The sequence below is a fragment of the Eumetopias jubatus genome, unplaced genomic scaffold (assembly GCF_037043125.1).
Source record: "Eumetopias jubatus isolate StellerSeaLion01/CBP00866 unplaced genomic scaffold, mEumJub1_p1.0 scaffold_2, whole genome shotgun sequence".
Taxonomy (NCBI): Eukaryota; Metazoa; Chordata; class Mammalia; order Carnivora; family Otariidae; genus Eumetopias; species Eumetopias jubatus.
The window spans coordinates 137107798-137116901 of NW_028274808.1; the positions used below are offsets into that span (position 1 = coordinate 137107798).

The 9104-nt window shown below is 38.9% G+C and overlaps 1 pseudogene; it reads right to left on the minus strand.

The window, feature by feature from the left end:
• Positions 1-2126: 2126 nt before the first annotated feature.
• On the minus strand, positions 2127-2528 carry LOC114224918 (hemoglobin subunit zeta pseudogene; annotated as a pseudogene).
• Between the last annotated feature and the right edge of the window lie 6576 nt (positions 2529-9104).

Consider the following 9104-nt stretch of genomic DNA (forward strand, 5'->3'; position numbering starts at 1 on the left):
TGAAAAGTATAGCATAAGGAATATAGTCAGTAATATCATAATAACTTTGTATGGTGACAGAGGTAGTAACTGCACTTATCATGGTAAGCATTTAGTAATGGCTATAATTGTCAAATCACTATGTGATACAGCTGATACTACTATAATATTATGTGTCAACTCTACTAAAATAACAATTATTAAAAATGTAAAAATATATGAAGAATTTAAAAAATAAAAATTTAAAAAATGCTCAAAGGATCCTCATGGTGTTAGAAGTCTTTGATAAAGGACCAAAGGGTTGAATTTACAGTAGGCAAATTTCAGTTCAAAATGAGGAGGATCTTTATAATGATCAGAGCAGTGCCCAGAATGCAATGAACTGCCTTGTGAGGTGCAGTGTTTTCTGTTATTTAAAAGAGTTTAAGCAGAGGTTTAAAAATGTACTGGATGATGGTAGAGGTTCTCATAAAATTCATGATGTGAATCTGTGCGTTAAAAACTTAACAGTCACTTAAAGCATTGTTTCTTTTTTTTACACTATTCTCTGCATTAACTTATGGTATCACTGCCTTGTTATTTTAGGGTAAACGATGAGAAAATTAGGATATTAAAATAACAGCAAAACACCAGCAGTCAGGGCTACCCCATGCATTCCTCAAGTAATGAGTTTACTTACACTCGTGGGGATGGTGCTGTGAGACCTCTACCGTATTTACTTATGGTTCTCTCCATAAGCATTGATTGCACGTCTGCCATGTGCCAGGCAGGCACTGTGCCAGGGCCTAGGATCCAACGATGAAAAAGACATGGTTCCTCAGGATGCAGTTTTATTTGAGGTTATAACCCATATAGTGTGATATTTCTTAATGCTAAAATGAATTTTTGTTGTAAACGTTCTTGATTTAATGCTGCCCCATGTTGTCGGATGCTTTGATGTCCTTAGATGAGAGTTGTTTGAGTATATATATACCTTGATGAACCACCTGTAATATATGACTTTCAGTTCAAATCTTTCAGTGTATTCAAGTTAAGAAAGTGGCTTTATTGCATTCTATTTAAGTGAGGTAGAAAACAAATAAGTGTGTATTTGTTATAAGCATCTTCCCCCATGCTGCTGTCTTTGAATATCTAGCAGGTTTATTCAGTGCTTATTCTAAGGTATCTTTTTATCTTACAAGTTGAACTGGTGAAATTTAAATTCTGAAGAAATCTCTGATAATAAGAGGCCCTTTGATCTGGAGTATTCCACAGTTAATGTGTGAGCAGATGTTGGCCTGCATTAAGCATTAAGATTAAAAAAAGAGATAAATGGAGGTTAATTTTGCAGGAGGCTTTAGTGGTATCCAACCAGTTCTTTGGACTTCTGCTTGGACATGAGGCAACTGGCAAATTAAGTGCCAGTTTTATTTGCTCCTCAACTGCTTTGCAACTAACTACCACTTTCTTTGTATTTTTTAGAAATTAAATCAAGTTTTTTAAAAAAAGCAATCTCTAAAGTTGCTTTTAATTTGCTAAAACCACCGAAGTCCATCTGTGTTTAGGAAGGGCAGGGCCGGGGGGGGTTAGTCCTTGACCAAGCCCGTACTACTACTTTTGGGACTGAAGTGTGATCCTTTTGAACAGAAGAACAGGGAGATTAATTCCCTGATGGAGAACAGCACGGCCCTTTAGCAAGGTGACCACATCTTCATTGTTGCTTGTTGCTTAGGTTTGGCTGTCTAATCTGTATTTTGAGGATTCAAGGATACGAGTCATGTTCTTAGAAAGATTCATATCCACTTTTTTGGAATACTCATCTCCTTTAACAGATAGGACAGCACAGTTGACTGTAGATTACTTTACTTCAGGATGTCCAGCAACTGTTTTAAAACAATAATGATAGCTTATGACTATTTTCTTGTAAAGTGTGTTAGCACTGAGGCAGAGCTGCTCTTGGTGAAACTCACACTCACTCATGAAAGATACAACTATAGGAAATCAGACAGAGCAGTCCAGCTTAACAATTAAACAGCAAAGTTTATCAAGCAGCAAATGAGTTTATTTATTTTGGGGACACTGATTCATTTATCGGTTCACTGCAGAGGAGGTGGGAGGGATTGGGAGACCCCCTAGAGCAGCAGAGGGGTTGAAGCCTGTCCTCAGGGCTACTTCTCAGTCAGAACACAGGACATGATGGACAGAAAGTTGTCCCAGGCAGTATGGGCAGTTGCCCGGAAAATCTCAGGGAAGCACAAGGTGACCATGACTAGCAGACAATGCGACAGGCGCTCAATGTTGATTGGGTCCACCTGCAGGATATAGGCATGTAGCTCTCTCAGCTCAAATAGGACACATGCCATGTTGGCCTGCTGGTGTCCCTGTTGCCCCTGGCGACCCCCAGCCTGGAATCCTCTGTGCATAGATGTGCACAGCTGGCTCCAGGTCAAAGTGCCTGGAGCAGGCATAGCTGGGGGGAACATCTCCAGGACCTCAGCACCACTGGGGCCCTCCTGTGTGTAGACCTTATTCCACAGGATGATGATCCTCTCAGCCTCTGTCAGAGACATGATGGTGACTGACTTGGTGGCAGAGCAGCAAATGAGTTTACTCAGAATAATAGCAGAGGAATTACAATTCAGGACATGCAAACTATGGCAAACCATAGGCAAGGGCGGAGGACAAAGGAGGAGAGCATCCTTTTATAGAGAGGAAAGGAGAAAGTTGGCAGTGGTTGTTTTGAACAAAAGTTCATTGGAGAAAAACGAGAGTTGGAAGTGGTGGTAGCTTGTCATTGGCCATAGGCTAGGCCAGCTTGCTGTTTCCCGGCTGTGAGGAAATCTTCCTTCTTCCTGCTGGACTGTTAAGTTGTCAGGACTGGTAGCTTGAGAGCTTTCTCTTCATGGTTTCCTGACTCCATTTTGTTTTTTATTTTTTATTTTTATTTATTTATTTTTTTAAATTTCTTAGAGAGAGAGAGTGTGTGTGTGAGAGCAGGGGTGGGGGGGCGCAGAGGGAGAGGGAGAGAAAGAATCTTCAGCAGGCTCCTTGCTCAGCATGGAGCCCCAAGACACAGGGCCCGATCTCATGACCCTGACATCATGACCTGAGCCAAAATCAAAAGTGGGACGCTCAACTGACTGAGCCACCCAGGCGCCCCCGATTCCATTTTGAATGAGGTTTCCTTTATTCATTTTCACAGAATATAGTAACAACAGTGAACTGGTATCACTAGATTATATGATACCCTCCTTCCTGCTTATGAAATTCAGGAAGAATGTTTTTTTCAAAGTTGTGTCTGTCTATATTAGTGGGAACAGAAATATCGGATGCCTTCAGCAGTTGCTGGGATTCAAGAAGAATCATGAATCCCTATTTTTCCAGTCCTGGTGACCCTTAAGTAGGGGTGGCTGAAATATCCATACCTGGTGGCTTTAGAGGAGTTCCTTCTAATGATACTCTTGCCTGGTGTGTGGTATTTTCTTAATGCTAAAATGAACTTCTGTTGTAAACTTTCTTGATTTAATGCTGTCCCATGTTGTCAGAGGCTTTGCCTGGTGTGTGATATTTTCTTAATGGGAAGCACCTTCACTGTCCTCCCTACTGTCACATCTGGATCCTGGCTCTTGGAGAAGACAGACCTGTGGCTTTACTCACAATAGCAGGAGCTCACATTGCTGTATTTAATAATTTTGTGCAGTATTTAACAGTTTTGTCCAAAATGAGCAGAGAGTACGAGCAGACTCGAAAGGATCCATTTTACCTTTGGTATAATATATATATACACATATATGTTACATGTTATATATATGTATATGTGTGTACAAGTTTTCATCTAAGGCAGGACAGAGAGGGATCATGCACATAAGTCTCCAAGACTGACTTCAGTATGTAATGAAGCATGTTCAGTACTGGTGTCCTTACCAGGTGGCCTCATACATTCAGCATCCTTTTCTGCTCACATCACACAGCATTGTACTGTCAACCCAGGTCAGTTTCAATGCCACACATTTCTGAAGGCCAACTGAGACTACAGAATCATTGCCAGGAATCTTCAAGTGCCATTCCTGTATGTAGGGAGTCATGAACTATTAATGTGAAGGATGGAGCTAGAAACACTGATGCTATTTTGCATCATAATTAAGAAAATTCTCCAGTCCTGCAAAGTCAGTATAGTTTCCTGTCTAATGATTCTTAATCACTTTCTATGGCCTTACTATAGCCCTGTACCTTTGTATTTTTCTCAAATTCTACTTCAGACTGTTGGAAATCGAATCTGGCCAAAGAATTTTCTTCTTTTAATAGTTTTCAGATGTCCTGCATATGATGTGGCCAAGATAAAATATGAATGTGTCAATAATAAAAACTGTTCACAAGCCATCAGTATAAATGCCTTGCTCATAAGTGATGAATTCTAGGGAGGAAATCATGCTATTATTTCAAGAGGCTCTGACTGTTCTGTTCTCCCAGTTGGACAGGAATCAGTCTGGACTCCTGTAAAGCAAAATATGCATTCTTATTCTAATAACGAAGTGAATCAAAGAAGCTTTAAAACATCAAAATACCAATTGGAGCTGGCATTCAGTAAATTAAGGTCCACATCTACAGGTGGTTCAAGATATCACCTTTGGGTATAATAGCTCCTGCAGCTACAGTAAAGCATTCAACAAAAGACTCCCATTTAACATCCTTGATGATGAATCTAAGTAAAACATTGATAATGGCTTAAGAAAAAAGCACCAGCCAAGAGACTAGATTAAAATACACAAATGAATTAATGGCTATTAATGATAGTGTTACCTCTAAACTCAGACCAACCAAGGCCCCGGGCCAGTGAGAGCCAGAGGGCTGCTCATTAGTGAGTGGGGTCTGGAAGCAGTGTTTCTTCCATACCTCTGATTACACTGAACCTTAATGCCCTTGTGAGGCCTAAGCCACAGCCTTCCTTAAACTTTATGAGCATGGCAACTCTGCTTGCCTGGCCCGACTCCTAGGTTCTGTTGCCTAGCTACCTTCTTTAACTCTTTATTCCTAGATGACTTTCTTACCCAGTTTCTGTGTAAGCATTTTCCGTTCAGCCAGACCTTGCTTCTTGCCTCCCTTGCTGGTCTCCTGGGCTTCCAGCATTAACTGGACATTCATACCATTGCCAGCTAGAGCCAAATACCTCAAAACCCAGATAAGATGACCCCCTAAAACCCCTCAGATCTGTCTTCTCTTTGACCATTGAGTCTGACCCAGATGGGATTGAGGTTCCTTACCCTCCCTAAACATTTGTTTTGATCTAGCAACTCTTCCCAGCTTTAATGTGGAGCCTGACTTGGTACTGGATTAGTCTTTTCTCCTGGGCAAGACCTTCTATCACAGCATGGTCTTGGTTAACCATGAGACCTAGAAGTGGATTGCATAACACAAAGGGAGCTTTCCAAGTGATCTAGTACATTTCAAATGTTCTTACAGATGAGAAACTCCAGAAGGTAACCACTAACATTCTGTTTGCAGATTCAAGACTGTGGCAAACTTAAGAAGATATGCCTTTCAAATCCATTAAATTATAAACCGGGAGTGTGTTATAGAAATCATATCATGTAGGGGGCCCAAGTCCTTCTGATCAAGAAAAAGAAGTCACATCATGTGGAATTAGTTAATCTTTATTATTCTCTACTATTTTTTTATGAAAGGGGCGGGGAGAGGCAGAGGGAGAGAGAGAGAGAAGCTTAAGCAGGTTCCATGCCCAGTACAGAGCATGTCAGGGCTCTATCCCATAACCCTGAGATCATGACCTGAGCTGAAATCAAGAGTCGGTTGCCTAACCGACTGAGCCACCAGGCGCCCCTATTCTCTTAAATAAAATATGTGAATTGGATGTATTCAGCTGGCATTGAGCAATGCATCTCAGATAAATTTGGCAATAGCCATTTAATGATTCTATTGCAATGAATGCCAGATGAATTTGATTCTAGTCATAGTTTATCAATAATCAGAAAAATAATTCACCCCAAGGCATTTTGTTAAAGTTCATAAAGTTTATATAACCACAGATGACATTGCCAAAATTGCAATGTGAATGTACAGAGTGGTTTTTTCACAGAAAAGTTCCCACCTAATCCTGTGAGAGGCCCAGGTAAACTTCTCGGAAAGGGAAGCAGTTCACAGAGAGAATGAATGGTCAGCTTAATCACCCTAAGGGATCAAGTGTATAAAGTAGCCAACATATATACCTGGTTATTAATTAAGGAAATTGGATCTTACAAGTAGGATCTATGCTATGACTTTTGGACCCCACTAATTCATGACTTTATTTGAATATTAGAAAAGTATCTTTTTAAAAAATATTTTATTTATGAGAGAGAGAGAGAGAGAGAGCACATGAGTGTGCAAGCTGGGGAGAGGGGCAGATGGAGCAGGAGAAATAGGCTCTCCACTGAGCAGGGAGCCAAACTGGGGGCTCAGTCCCTGGACCCCGGGATCATGACCTGAGCCGAAGGCAGATGCTTAACCAACTGAGCCACTCAGACACCCCTAGAAAAGTATCTTTTGTTTAAAGAAAGAATTGATGGCCCAGCTCTGAAGGTGGTATAAGGTAAAACAGTGGTCCTTCAGTGTCCCAATGCATGACAATCACTTAGAGAGCTTATTTAAAGAGCAGCTCTCCAGGACCTTCTGTGGGAGATTCCAGCTAGGGAGCTTTGGGGTGAGGCTCAGTAATCCACATTCTAAATGATCACCCAGATGATTTTAGTACTGATTTCATGAAACCCACTTTGAAAAACTGGGGGAAGAACATAGATTTTGAAATCAGACAGAAGGTGTCAAGTCCTAGTTGAAGCACTTACTTGTTTGTAGTCTTAGTCAAGTTAGGACACTTTCTGAGTTTCAGTTTCCTCATCTGTAAAATGAGGATGTAATACTCTCATGGGATTGTTGCGCATATAGAATGAAATGTGTGTAAAAAGCACACAGAACATACACTAGGTGCTCAACAAATGTTAGTTTTCTACCTGAGGTCCTTGGTGGCTTATAGCAGAGATGTAATGATAGGACGAAAGTTTGAGGGAAACTCTAAGTCCACTATTATACCTGACTATGTCATCTATTGCTCAAACACGGACACTACTGAGAGTGAAAGGAGATGCTGTTAATCATCGTGCTGAGACAACCAGGATAACCCCAGGACTGTAGTTACCCTCGTTATTAGTAACATGAAAGACCACATAATTGCACTGCCTTACCCCACTCTATTCTATATTCTTAAACTGAGAGAACAGGATGTGGTCTTTGCAGTTGTTCACTTGACAAAAGCTTTTCAACCACTGTTGGTAATCTTGCAGTCGGAATCTGTCCTTAATGCACTTTTACTGTCTCTGCAGTGCCTAGTATTAGTACCATGTACTAAATAAACAGTAGGTTCTTCAGAAAATAATTTTGAATGCTTAAGTGATTTAGATTCCATGTTGTTAATACAATTATTCCCAGATAATTCTAAGTCAATTCCCATTTTCTGTTATATCTGAAAATTTCCAAAGAACCCAAATAATAAGGAACACCACAATTCTATTCAAATTCCTTTTTTTTTTTAACTTTTATAGAGAATTTATAGACTGAAATCTTCTCAGCCCATGAATCTCAGAATGCAGGTCAACTTGCATCTTCATATGCTTGAGAGTCTTATTTTAACAGTAAGAGCTGGTTGATCTTCATTTTAACAGGATCTCATACTTGTTGTCAAAATAAGAGAGCTAGAAAATAAGGGATTTTTAGCTCTTTAACACCCTTGAAGCTTAAATTGTTTTACAAATAGGAAATCAAGAAATATTGATTTGAGGATATTGTACAAAGAAAATTTGTATTAGCATAGGACCAGAAACAATCTAAATGTTCAGCAAGGTGGCTAAATAAGTAATAATAGCAGTTCTCAAAATGTGATGCACACACCACTAGGACTGACTGTGAGGTCAAACTATTTTCTTAATAATGCTAAGACATTATTCATCTTTTTCATTGTTTTGACGTTTGCATTGATAGTACAAAAGCAATGGTGGGTAAAACCAATGGTACCTTAGTATGAATCAGGACAGTGGCACCAAGATATGCTGGTAGTCATTATATTCTTCACCACAGCACATGCCCATTAAAAAAAAAAAAGCTAGTTTTACTTAAGAATGTCCTTGATGAGATAGTGCAAATTACCAATTTCATTAAATCTTGTCCCTTGAGTTCTTGTCTTCTAATATTCTGTGTGACAAAATGAGAAGCATGCAAAAAGCATTGTATGAAGTATGGGGGTTATTGCAAGGAAAAGCACTTATCCCATTGTTTGAGTTGCAAGTTGAACTGTAATGGAACATTGTACTTGAAAAACTGACAGGCAAACTGTAGTTATTCAGAATTCAAACTGTAGTTATTGGGCAGATACTTCCTCAAAAATAAGTGGGCTTATCACTTCAAGGAAAATAATAGACCACATTTCTTACCAATGTTAAAATTTGAGCTTTCAAGAGAAAATTAGAATTTTGGAGAGCCTCCAGGAACTTGACAAGTTCTCAGTACTTAAGGACTTTTGGGGGGAGATTGGTGGTGATATTAATAAATATTATTTTGTGATATGACGTAATAAAATAGGCCAACCTTTGGGAGATCCGCATAACTCAGTAAATCCTATTTTCCAAATGATTATTGCATGATACTACAACACATGCAGAGATAAATGATCCATTCAAAGTGTAAGATAGACCAATAGATTTTAATGTAACAAAGTTGGAAAAGTTTATTTATGTGATTTCAGATTCTATATTGTAACTAACCTTTAAGAAATTACCACCTCTTTGATTTTTTTTATACAGAGAAGAATATTCACAATTATCTGAAAAGACTATCAAAATACTCCTCTCTTTTCCAACCACATATCTGTGTGAGGCCAGATTTTCTTTTACATATTTCAACCAAAACAAAATTTTGTAACAGATTGAATACAAAAGCAAATATGAGAATTCATTTGTCTTCAATTAGGCCAAACAAAGAGATTTACAAAATTATAAAAACAATGCCATTTTTTACACTAAGTCTGGAAAATATAATTAATTTTCACAAAACATATTTATGTTAATATGCAGTGGGCTTACAGTTATCATCTTACTATATATTAT